The sequence below is a fragment of the Gymnogyps californianus genome, chromosome Z (genome assembly GCF_018139145.2).
Source record: "Gymnogyps californianus isolate 813 chromosome Z, ASM1813914v2, whole genome shotgun sequence".
NCBI classification, from domain to species: Eukaryota; Metazoa; Chordata; class Aves; order Accipitriformes; family Cathartidae; genus Gymnogyps; species Gymnogyps californianus.
Genome location: NC_059500.1, coordinates 66,798,307 through 66,810,571, shown reverse-complemented (window position 1 = coordinate 66,810,571; position 12,265 = coordinate 66,798,307).

Below are 12,265 nucleotides of genomic sequence, written 5' to 3'. Positions count from 1 at the left end.
AGTTTAGGTTCATCCATTTCAAGGCACGTTGGTATAAACTTACGACAGGTTTCCAGCACAAACAGCTGCACAATTCTGAATGGCAGGAAAATTGTCTCATCAGAATGGAATGAAAAAATAAATACATCTTACATGATTTTTCCCCCCAAAATGTATTTTCTGATTTAAATTTCAATGAAGTGTAATATATTGTAAACATGAATTTAAACTAAGCACCGCCTCCTACCTCCCCATACTCCTTTCTCTTCCCCTGCCCAACAAAAAAAAAAAAAACAAAAAAGAGAAGATTCCAGCAAAGTTACAAAATCCTGTTATTGCAGCACTTTGTCAAGGTTACTTTAAAAAACTATCTGTAGTAGTTTTCTGGGGTATGTTGCTTCGCAGTAACTAAACTCACAGATGGATCAGACTGTGGCAATCACATGCACATTTTAAAAATGTTTAGTAGGAGTTATCTGAAGGAACACAAGTGTTCCTTTTAAACTTAGAATAGAGAAAAACAATAAGCAGATGAGCTTTCAGGGACACATGTCCTCATGTTCTTGAGAACTTGGCCTTGACTCTCAACTACATTAGCTGATGTAGTTATAGGAAGAGGCCATGTCTTCATCTGCGTAGGTTTTTTTTAATGGTAAGATCATCACACCTATAACCACCTTACTATTAAATCCATTTCTTGTAGGCACTGTTACTGAAGTAGTTTTTACCCAGCTACTGGACTGAAGAAAGGTCTGTAAAGATCATGCAGACAAGGTACTTAGCAGTTAAAAAGTGATATGGAGGGAAAAATAGGCAAGCAGGCAAGTGAAGTTTTGAGGCTGGAATGACTGATAAATCAAAAGGTAAGATCAATTTCAAACAAGTGGAAGATGATACATTACTATTCAAGTCATTATTTAAATGTGGGAATAAAATATTCTTAATTTTATATGTTTTAGGAGAGAGGAGAGAGATTCTAGTTAAAATAATCCAACTAATAGACCAAGAATATGCTACACTTACATTCAAGGGTTGAGGTATACTCAAAAGTTTTCCCTGAGAATGCCAAAGTGAAGTATCTTTGATCTTTTAAGATATGAATGAGGACCCAAATAGAAGACTTGATTGTAGGGACAGCAAAACAAAGTATACCTTAAAAATATGAAAAAATAAATAGTAAGATTTAAAGGACTGGATGAGTGGGGTGAAGAAGGGAGAGAAGCTGAAGGTGTGTTTTCAGCTAGGGTCTTGACTATTGGGGAGAGTAAGAGAAGAAAGATTGCTGGTAAAGGTGGGGAATTTGGGAGCATCAGGGAAGACAGTTAATGGGAAGTAGAAGCTGATAGAGAAAATCTTCCAATCTCATATGTTTTGGTTATAGGTTCAGGATTAAATCAAATCCCCAGGGTTGAATTCTCCCTAGTTCAGAGTCATAGAATAAGATTGTGTTGTTCACTCGGCTGTGTTTTGTGCCTTGTGCTGTACAACACAGGATCACACAGGCATTTAATGTAGCAAATTTCCTACTATTGAAGGGATATAAGACATTATCAGTTCCCTTGAATGTTCTGATCTTTTTCTGTCATACATTATGAATGGTGGCTTTTGGTTTTTATAGTAACACATTTATTATTGGTTGCAAGGAAATGCTTTGCAACATGGTGGTGGTGGTGGTAGGAGGGACAGATGTCTATTCTGTGGACTCTGCTGACCAAAACTGTTATCAACAAGTTGCCCATTGTTGCAGGAGATGGATGTGTTCTTGTATGAAATAAAACCAAACTCAATACAAGCTAGCAGTGGGAGACCTCATGATGGGGAAAATGAGCAATCTAAAAGGAAGGGAAAAGGCAGATACAGTGGTATCATTCACTGATGCATCAATCATCATCACATATCATGAGAATGAAAAAGAGGGTGGCAGACTCTGAAGAAACATCTGTGGGAGAAAGAGTTCCTGAACAAGAAGATGTGGAAGATTTTTGTGAGGTAAGATGCATAAAGAGAACTTGGAAAAAAAACCTGAAGGAATTAAACTGAGACTCTTATAAAAGGACTATGAAGAACACCCATGGAGAAATTAAGAAGGGAGAAGATGGAATATGTGTCCTAAGTCTGAGACCTCCTAGTTAGGGTATTTAATTTAAATGTGGATTACTAGAAGATTAAAAGTTAGAAACTTCATTAGACTAGGAGTCAGGAGAAAGGACCATAAATCAAAAGCTAGAAACTGGGCAAGAGGAGAGCTGAAGTAGATAATGGTTTTTTTGTCATTAATCCTGAGTCCGAATGTTCTCACCCGTTGAAGGAAATGCTCCAAAAGAAACATTTAAGAAGTGTAAGAACTGTAACAAAGGGATCGAACTGGGATAAAGTGAAACGGCAAGAAGCAGATAATGGTGTGAAGAGGGTATTTGCCATACATATTCAAATGCTACACATTTGTTGTCAAAACTGATAACTTAAAGTGAATACAGAGTTAGTAAAGAAATCTCAGTATTACCGAAAAGTGGACATTTTATCACAGTGTCACAGTGTCACAGTGTCAGTTCATGTTATTTTTCAAGTATGGGAAGTTTTGAGATTTGGGATTTTTTTTAAATTTTTTGTAAACAAATGTACTTTGTTTGTAGTCCTCCAAGATAGAATGGATTTTACGTATAAAAAAAGAAAATATGGCTTTTTCAGAACCACAATTTAAGACCATGTAATGCTGGTAGGTTATTTCACATTAACTGCCTTTTAAAACAATCTACTTGTTTCAAAGTAATACATTTCAAGTAGCTGTGAAGATACTAAGAATCCACTGCTTCTCTTTTTCAACTGTTGTTAGTAACATAACAATTTCAGTGGTCTGTGTCTAACTATTCCCATGTGGAAGACAGAGTAAAATTATAATATGATAGAGTATTTCATAGTACTGTCTCACAAATGAAATGTCTAGCCAGCACCTTTCAGAAGCAAGTTTCATATTTTATAAGAAAGTAATGGCATTTGCAAGCAGCATACAGCTGCTGTTGTCTAGTAGGCATAGATAGTAAGCCGTCTTTGAGCACATTATTCAACATTGCCCATTCCAGACTTTTGAAGTGGTATAAGCTCTCAGACAAAAGGAAATACTAGGTATTTGGGTAAGGAAGATATGGAAATAGTTGTCCAGCTTTTTATTTTAGTGATCACTGAGTGAAAATCTTGGTATTTTGGAAAGAGCTTGAAGGTACATTGGATCTTCAATCCATTGCATGAGTGTCCCATATCATCATTTAAATCTCTTTCCAGTTAAAAGTATAGATGTGAATGTATTGAGAAAAAAATGGGACTGGACTGTGGGATAGAAAAAAAACCCCCAAAATTCAGAAATATGTAAAAAAGATGTTTTATTTAGAATTCAGAAGAGAGACATCTCAGTGTTGTTATATGAATTATTATATTATCATATTGCTATACATACACTAATCTGTGTTTGCAATTTAACTATACAACAACCAATTAAATTCCACCTTTGAGATCTTGGCTTTTTTCAAATATACTTAATCCTTAGGACACCAGGAGTACCTTTAGGGATTCAGGGACGCAATTTTGTAAAGTCAGCAGAAGGCACTCAAATGATACAGCAAGGAGAAGCAGAGGTGAATGTGAGTGGCATAATCATTTACAGTGCTGAAACAAATATCAGAAAAGTATCAGAAAAATCAGCATTATGCCATGGGGAAAAAAAATCAACAATTTAAAAAATGAGATATCCTGAAAACTACTCATGCCCATCCTTGAAAGACAGGCAAAATTCTTTTTATTTGCAAGTGTACACCATATACTTTCCCTTTCCTTTTTTTTTTTCCTTTTGTTTTTAAAGTTACAGTCTGTATTACAACACATTTTTGTAGATCACTTGACTGGGCACCTGACCAAATTTTTACTGACTCTTTCATGATTACCTGCGCTATGTATTATGTAGGTACCATTTTGCATCACAGCAAAGCTAACCTAACAACTAACTACTGACAAAAGACATGGTCTCAGTTTGCTTCCCCATCCACAAATTCTTTCCCCTCATGTTGGCCTTAGCTATCATGGAACTAAAGGACAAATGGATTTTGATGGCTGACCCAATAGAAAACTATTCTTTCTTTAAAAAAAGAAGTTTTGTGTTAGATCAGTCAGCTGAATCAACTCACCTAATATCCACACAGATACCAGACCTGACAGAAGGAAACCAGCAGGAGTGTGCAGCCAAATGCAAGGGGAAAGAGGCTATCCCACTGTGGAAACAGCTTGTTAGGTTAGTGTAAAAAATGTATCTTGGAGGACAAACTGGTTTAGAATAAAATCTGTTCTAGGAAAAAAAAGGTAGAAAAAGTCATACAGAACAAAATCTATAAGCAGGTAGTTTGACACTGTAATTTAGGCTAAAACTCAGAGAAATGTTTTGGCATAACTGTGGCATTTTGCTCATTTTAGTGGTATATTTAGGCATTTCTAGGTAGAAACAGAGCTATGAGAATTTATGCTAAAACAACTTCACCATATACCTGCAGGTACATACATATATTTCGGTTTAGTATAGTTCAATTATCAGTCTCATTTATTACCTACCAAGATATGAAACCACAAGGTGAGGTTAAAGTATCATCAAGGGTATCTTCATCACTTCAATATCATTGCCTTAAAAAGCACTGACCAGGAGAAGTAGATGACCTCATTTCAGAATTATTACAGTACAGAGAACTCAGTTTCAACATTATAATTCATTTTCCTACAGAATATTTCAAATTTATGATCAGTTTCCTGACATATAATAGCTAATCGTTAAGGATAGCCACTTTAACATAATATGAATACGCATTTCTCCATAGGTAATACAACAGTTCCTGCATTAGCATTATTGACTAAGGTGCATTTAACTTCTTCACTAATACTTAATGGAAGGTTAATGTATAAGTCAGAAGATTAAATGGCTTTTACTTAAAACAAGTATATTGATTAAAATAACTTAGTGTGGTTTTTAAAGATGATGATATAAAAGTAGTCACATTTTTTAATATTTTATTATATATTATGAGGAAAATGTGGGCTTAACTGACCAAAATTACTGGAAGTTATTGTACTAATTGTACTTTGAGCTAATTATTGCTTATAGTTAACAAATGAATATTTTATACTGAAAGGTAATAAATCATTACTGCTAAATACAGCACTCAAAATTAGCTTCATTCCATCGGTCTAGGAATTGCCCTGCTGCTGTGAGCAAAGTCCTTCGTATGCCACCTTCTCTTTCTTATACATGGCACTACTGAGGAACAAGGTAACCTTCCAAATACCTTGAAGAACAAGGTAACCTTCCACCTGTTCATTGCCAATAAAGGGTACTTCTATTTCCTTTTCATGTGTTAATATTGTTATTCAAATGTATGTCTTGAATTTTATACACTTGGAATCTCAAATTCTAACCTGTAGCCACAAAGCTGGGGCTAGGCAAATTGTCTTGTAGATGTTTTTGATTTAAGTTCAGGGTTCTGCGCATGTGCACAACACTTAGGAGCTGATCTCACAGTTGCATGAAGTAAGATGCTTGGGGCCATTTGCTTGTTCATTCACCTTAGTTTCAGCTCAGTTAAAAGCTTGTGCTGAGAATTTTTCATGTAATGCTGCAAAGGCTTCTCCTGGGGGCTCTTGCTCCATACTCTCCTGAGTCTTTTCACTATTGTGGAATTGTTTTCATCAAAGGAAAAGGAGTAGTTTGGGATGAAAATACTACAACAATTCTAAAGGATGGAGGTAGGCAAACACTTTGGGTATTAATGGCAGTGTATTAAGTTCCCTGATGTCATTGGTGATTATTGTGTGCTGCTGAGGTACAAATCTTAGGCCGAAAAAAGATAAGCCTGGTAAAGAATGGTTTGATTATGCTGGCTTTGGTGAACCGGAACAGCTCTAATCTTAGGTGGACGCTGAGGATGGACTGGTTGTGTTTGACTGCTACTGCGATTGTTTGTTCGCAGAGAGGCACTGCACCTGCAAGCCATCTCTGTTTGCATCTTTCAGAAACACAGCTGATCTGTCATGGCTTTTTCTTGAACTAGATTTTCAAACTGACCTAGATAACAGTAATAAGGGTGCACGATGTAACAAAAACCACTAATCATAATTGGGTTTTTCAAATATCCCTTTGCTCACTGAGAAAAGAATGAAGATTGGCTGTAATGTTTCATGGCTCTAGTAGAAGAAATTTTTTATTTCTCTTCCTTTTAAAATTTCACACATGCTTCTTTAAATGCAGTACATATTTACTAAAACTCAAGAACATGGAATAATTTCTGTAGTAGAAAATAGCTAATATGAGATATCTTCGTGCTCATATCGTGCTCGATATCATCCCTATAGAAAAGGGATGACCATAGAGAGATAAGAGAGTCTAAAAAATTATGAGTGACACTGGGAAGACAGTAAGAATGAGGCTGCTCACTGTATCTCCCCAGGCAAGAACTATCAGGTATCAAATGCAACTATGACAGTGTATGTTCAAAGAAAAGAAATGTTTCTTCACGCAACATAGTTGAGCTGTAAAATACCTTGCAACAGAAGGCTGCAGGTCCTATCAATGTACATGGATTGAAAAATTGACTGGACAAATCCAAGGAAGTAAAATCCATTATGGGATATTAAATTCAAAACTCTGCTTCTGGATCAGAAAGTCCCAAGCAGGAGTCTGGAGGAGCGTTCTGGAGAAACACCCTTGTATTTGGTAAAGTCAGTCCAGAACTGCTATGACTGGGCAGTTTTAAATAGAAGACTGAAAAGAGACAGTTAGGAGCAATTAGTATCATATCTCTGCCTGGTCATAGAACACATGAGAAAAATCTGGAAAAAATAATGGTCTCAAAGTTGCCCTTGTCCTTCCTGTTTCTATTCCAGACTCAAGTGCATTTTTCTCTCTTTCTGTTATATCTCAAGAAAAAACCTCCATTGCCAGTCTGCTTATTCCAAAACTCTTCCACATCACAGTCCCTTCACTCTGGCATTATTTCAGCCCTGAGCTGGACACCCCCAGCGTTGTGCCAGACATTTTCAATTCGTGTTTTAAAGTCTCTGTGGGCTTGAGCAGGTAGCATCCTCACTACAGCAATGGGGTCAAGACTTTCTGGGTTTAATTGTTATTACATTCTTTATCCATTAAACTTTGAACCAGCAAAAGGTGATGCTATTTTATATGAAAACAAGTCTAAAGAAAGTTGCTATAAAAAGGGCTGAAAGTACAAATGATGACTGATTGAGTGATTGTGAACTGATTCAGTTTAAATTAAATTATAGTAGGTTTGTAATGAGAGCTTGGGTTTCAAAAGGGCAAACCTTAATAAATTGAAGGAACTCAGTAAATTTGTCTGCTACACTGAGCTCTAAGATCTGAATGTGGAGCGGGTAAGTATTTTAAAGAAATCTATCAAGTCAGTGGTAGTGCCATAAGATTACAGGATAGGAAATGTAAGACTTGGTATAAAGGAGCAGGGGTAGAAAAGAAGGGTGAGAGGAGATTAGTCTGATCTCAACAGTATGCTAGGCTTTAGCTTTTAAAGAGTTGAATAAAAAGACATTGAGGTAAAATAGCAGAAAATGCAACACAGGTTTGCTAAAGGCAGATCATACTGGACTAATTTGATATTATTTTTTGATAATGATTTTTTTTCTACACAAGGGAAATATAAACCAGATTTACTAAAGTATTTGATATGATGCCACATAGGAAATTACTACTTCAGCTAGAGAATGCAGGGATTAAGACAAGAATTGTAAGGTGGATAAAGAACTGTAGAGGACAACAAAAGCTTACTGAAGAGGAACTATTGGCTTCTGTGGAGGTTATTTGGGGAGTTCAAGGGTAAGTCTTGGGACTGATCTGTTTATTTCTGTTAATGACATAAAAAAAAAAAAGGGCAGGAAAAAAAAAAAGAATGTTCCAAAAAGGAACATGAGTAAAACTTACTGATGAGCAAAACTGAGTTATCACAGCAAAATGTGTATGTAGATATCATCTGGGAATAACCGAGTGATCTTGAGGGACTGAAATATTGGAAATGGGATGAAATGTTGCAAAATGGAAGTTCATTGATTTTGGGATTAGTAACAAACTCCTGTTATATGCAAGGACAACACCAGCTGAAAAGAAGTGAGAGAGTTATAGACCTGGAGATTTTGATTGTTCATAGGACGACTGAGTTATTAAGATGATTGGAAGGAGTTAGACTGCTATCAAAAGAGACTAAATTAGTATTTTCTTTATTCCTTACCACCAAGGAGAAAAAAAACATGCAGGAATTTACTGCTCAGAGGAAATCATCTTTTATTTCAATCTAATTCAAGAGTATTTTCTTCTAATGAAGGCTGGCTGAAGAAAATATGTGAACTCTTCAGTGTTAAAAGGTTTAAACAATACAACCCCCCCACATTTATGATAGATCTTAAAACAACTGTGAAGAAACAATGTCTGTTATGAGAGGCAACTGGACTCAGTGACCCAGAAATTCTTTCCAATACTGTGTTTACACACTAGAAGCAAGAACACAAACAGTCTGGTAGGGTAAAATGTCTGCATACACCCAGATAAAAACTAAAATATTTTTTACTATATGATGCTTTAGGTCCAAAGAGCTTCAGTAATGTTCTAATTTCTGTTTTATTTTTTGGAATTAAACCAACACAATTTAAAGAAAGATTATGGTCCTATGCTTTTTACCAGGTACTGTTAAAGGACAAAATTTTCAAAGAGAGAGTAAGCAATGTGAATCAGTAGTAATAACCCATTTGAAAGGTCTGCTGTAGCCCCTGGGATAGGAAACAGGGTGAATTTTTTGGGTCCAATACAGGGTGTCTTTCACCACTGGGAAGGAAAAAATCAAGAGGGGAATTTGGTGCTCCAGTGAACTGAACATCTTCCTCCATCTGATCCAAACATAACTTTCTTCTAAGCTGAAACAAATGTGAGAAAGAAATGGAGAGAGCTTTTGTTTTGTTTTGTTGAGGGCACTGCTTTGCCATGATGAACTAAAGACATGGGCCTGACACCGACTGCTTCCTTAGAAAAAGCTACAGCCGCCCTGTGCATTAGTCCACCCCAGAGCATGTGGCCAAGGGTGCTGCAGCAAAGCCAGTCTGCACACTGCGTGTCCCCACTTGTGTGCAACCAGGCAGCATCTGTGAGAGCAAGCAAATTACCGGGGCTGCCAGGCTGACTGAGCCCTGAATCCCTCTGGGACTACTTGAGAGTGACCTGAGCTGGTGAACTGTCTTTGACTGTAGTTACAACAGTTATAAACAATAATTATTAATACTTTCCTAATGACAACCTAATCACTTGAAATATTCCTGAAGTATTCAAGTTCCTTTAGCTTACAATAGATTTTAACTAAATGATAAATTTTACACATCTGTTGAAATGTCTTTTTCAATTAAGGGTGCCTGAAAATATAAAATCTGGAGATTAAGACTTTCTTAAATCTGACTAGTATTAATTTACAGATAAGCAAACCAGGTTACTTAGAATAAATATTGGAAAATTGAGTCTATCATAAGGTCAGCTGGTATAATTTCAGAGTGCTTAATGTTTTTACACTCCAATTTTTTCCACAGTGCAAGAATTGACTGGTTTAGAAGAAAGGCTGAATCCTACCTGAAAGGAGATTCTTAGCACTACTATGTGTGCATGGGAAGCACTCACTGCTTCGTGCTCTAGTCTTCACAGGATCTGTCTAGATTTTAAAGGACTTAGAGCAAAATGTATTAGCCAGAGTCTAAGCTAGTGTCCTAGGTTGTCCTGGTTTTGGCTAGGATAGAGTTAGTTTTCTTCCTAGTAGCTGGTATAGTGCAGTGTTTTGGATTTAGTAGGAAAATAATGTTGATAACACACTGATGTTTTTAGTTGTTGCTAAGTAGTGTTTATACTAAGTCAAGGATTTTTCAGCTTCTCATGCCCAGCCAGCAAGAAGGCCGGAGGGGCACAAGAAGCTGGGAGGGGACACAGCCAGGACAGCTGACCCAAACTGGCCAAAGAGCTATTCCATACCATATGACATTATGCCCGGTATATAAACTGGGGGGACATGTCTGGGAGGGGCAGATTGCTGCTCAGGAACTAACTGGGCATCGGTCGGTGAGTGGTGAGCAATTGCACTGTGCATCACTTGTTTTGTATGTTCTAATTCTTTTAGTATTATTATTATCATATTATTATTATTATTATTATTACCATTATTTTTCCTTCCTTTCTGTCCTATTAAACTGTCTTTGTCTCAACCCACAAGTTTTTTTTTTTTTTTCTCCGATTCTCTCCCCCATCCCACTGTGAGGGGGAGGAGTGAGCGAGCGGCTGCATGGTGCTTAGTTGCTGGCTGGGGTTAAACCACAACATGGGTACATCAGTATAATACTTTATATCACCTAAGAATCTGTCTCAAAGTATGAAAATAAATATACTTAAAATAGTATGGTTTGGATTTTTATACCAAATGCATTTTATGAATTTAAATGGATGAATGTTATGAAACTAATTTTATTAATTTATTTGTATGAAATTTTATGCATTTAAAATTAATTAAATCATTAGAGAGGTCTGAAGACCTCTTTCCAGCTACTCAGAAGCTGCACAGCTCTGTTTCCAAATTGGATTTGAAAGAGAACTTTACTTTTTGTGCTGGAATGTCTGTTATTTTTTAAGATCTCACCATCACCTCAGTGACAAAATTGCAGTGAAACTCAAATTCTTCCTGACTTCAACGCATGCAGATAATGACCCACTTTCCCTTTAAATGGGTAATGTTTGAGGTCCCAGTATTTATGCATGGAAGCATATCTTGGGAGAAGCCCATGCTGCACACTGCATCTGAACTAAAGGACCACTCTGCTGAGCATTCCTGAAAGTCCAGCTAGAAGTCTTTCAATGTCATATGGCTGTGAAAAATCTCACAGCGGTTCACAGTGCTGGACAGCAAAAATTCAGCTTTTTGTTCATTTGTGAACACAGCCGTCATTACACCTAACATAAGAATCTGTATACCTCCTTGAGTAGACAGGTAGCTGTTCTAAAGTATAGAACAGAGCTGCTGTGTGCATGGAGGCAGTGCATGTGGCATCCAATAAGAGAAATACACACCAGTGTCTCAATTCTCAGTGCCTGGCCTTGGAGATGAAAGTACAAATATCAAAGCTGGACTTTCATACTTGTTATGCAGTTCATGAGAAAAGAAAAACAGTTAAAAATTCTAATGTCATAAAAGTCAGCATGGAAACGCAGCTGTTTTTGTATTAGAAAAGTACCAACCAAAAGGAGTTCCTAAAACACATTCCTCTCAATAGCTTAGGTATCTAAGTTAGGGATGCAGGTATGCACTTTCATTTCCCTAGTACAATTACCATCCGACCTCAGCCATCATACCTTACTTGTTAATATATTTATTTGCTCACAGAGTGGTGATTTACATTCAAATTCCTCAGCCTAGTTAGACCCAAATTTCTTTTGTCTTCCACCAAAATTCAGGGTAGGGTAGGAGGGCACAACTGTAACCCTTCACCTCTTCCTGCTGCAGTTGTAATGCAGCTGAAAAAAAGTTATGAAACAATTAGGTGGCAAAAAAATAGCAGGGGGGGGGAAAAGAAGAGTTGAACTGCAAGTACACTCAGCCAAGAGAAGAGATTTAACTTCCTGTAGGTTTATTTCATTATTTTAAAGACTAAAACCTTTGAGTGGAGAATGGATACAGCCCAATGCTTTATTTGCGGGTTTGGAGCTACCTGCTGCATTCAGCCCTCCACTCCTAAACCTGTTTATGCAAAGGCTCTGATTTGTTATGGCAAGCTATGACAACTGTGAAGGTGGCAGAAATAAGACTGAGAAACTGCCTGTAAAGTTGGGGGTTAACCCTGAACTAAACCCCCTGTTGAGCCTTTCTGTTAAAATAACAGAAACGCATCAAACACATCTTAAAAATAAATTGTTTTAATTGCACTCTGAGCATTTTGACTGGATCAGATTAATCGGGGCATGTAGTGCTTTCTACTTTTAGTTCCGGTTAGTTTAAATAAGAAATAGATGTACAAACTGGCATCATTCTGTGCATGCCCAAACCAGAACTGGAAACATTGCAAGAAACACTGAAGAGGGTTTTAATGTTTATCAGGAAGGTTGTTAACGAGTTTCTAAGAGGGGAGTATGTACTGCAACTTTTTTTCTAATATTAGAAGGCAGAAAGGAGAAAACTTCCACATATCCTGGTTTTAGATACAGGTAATTATAACATAC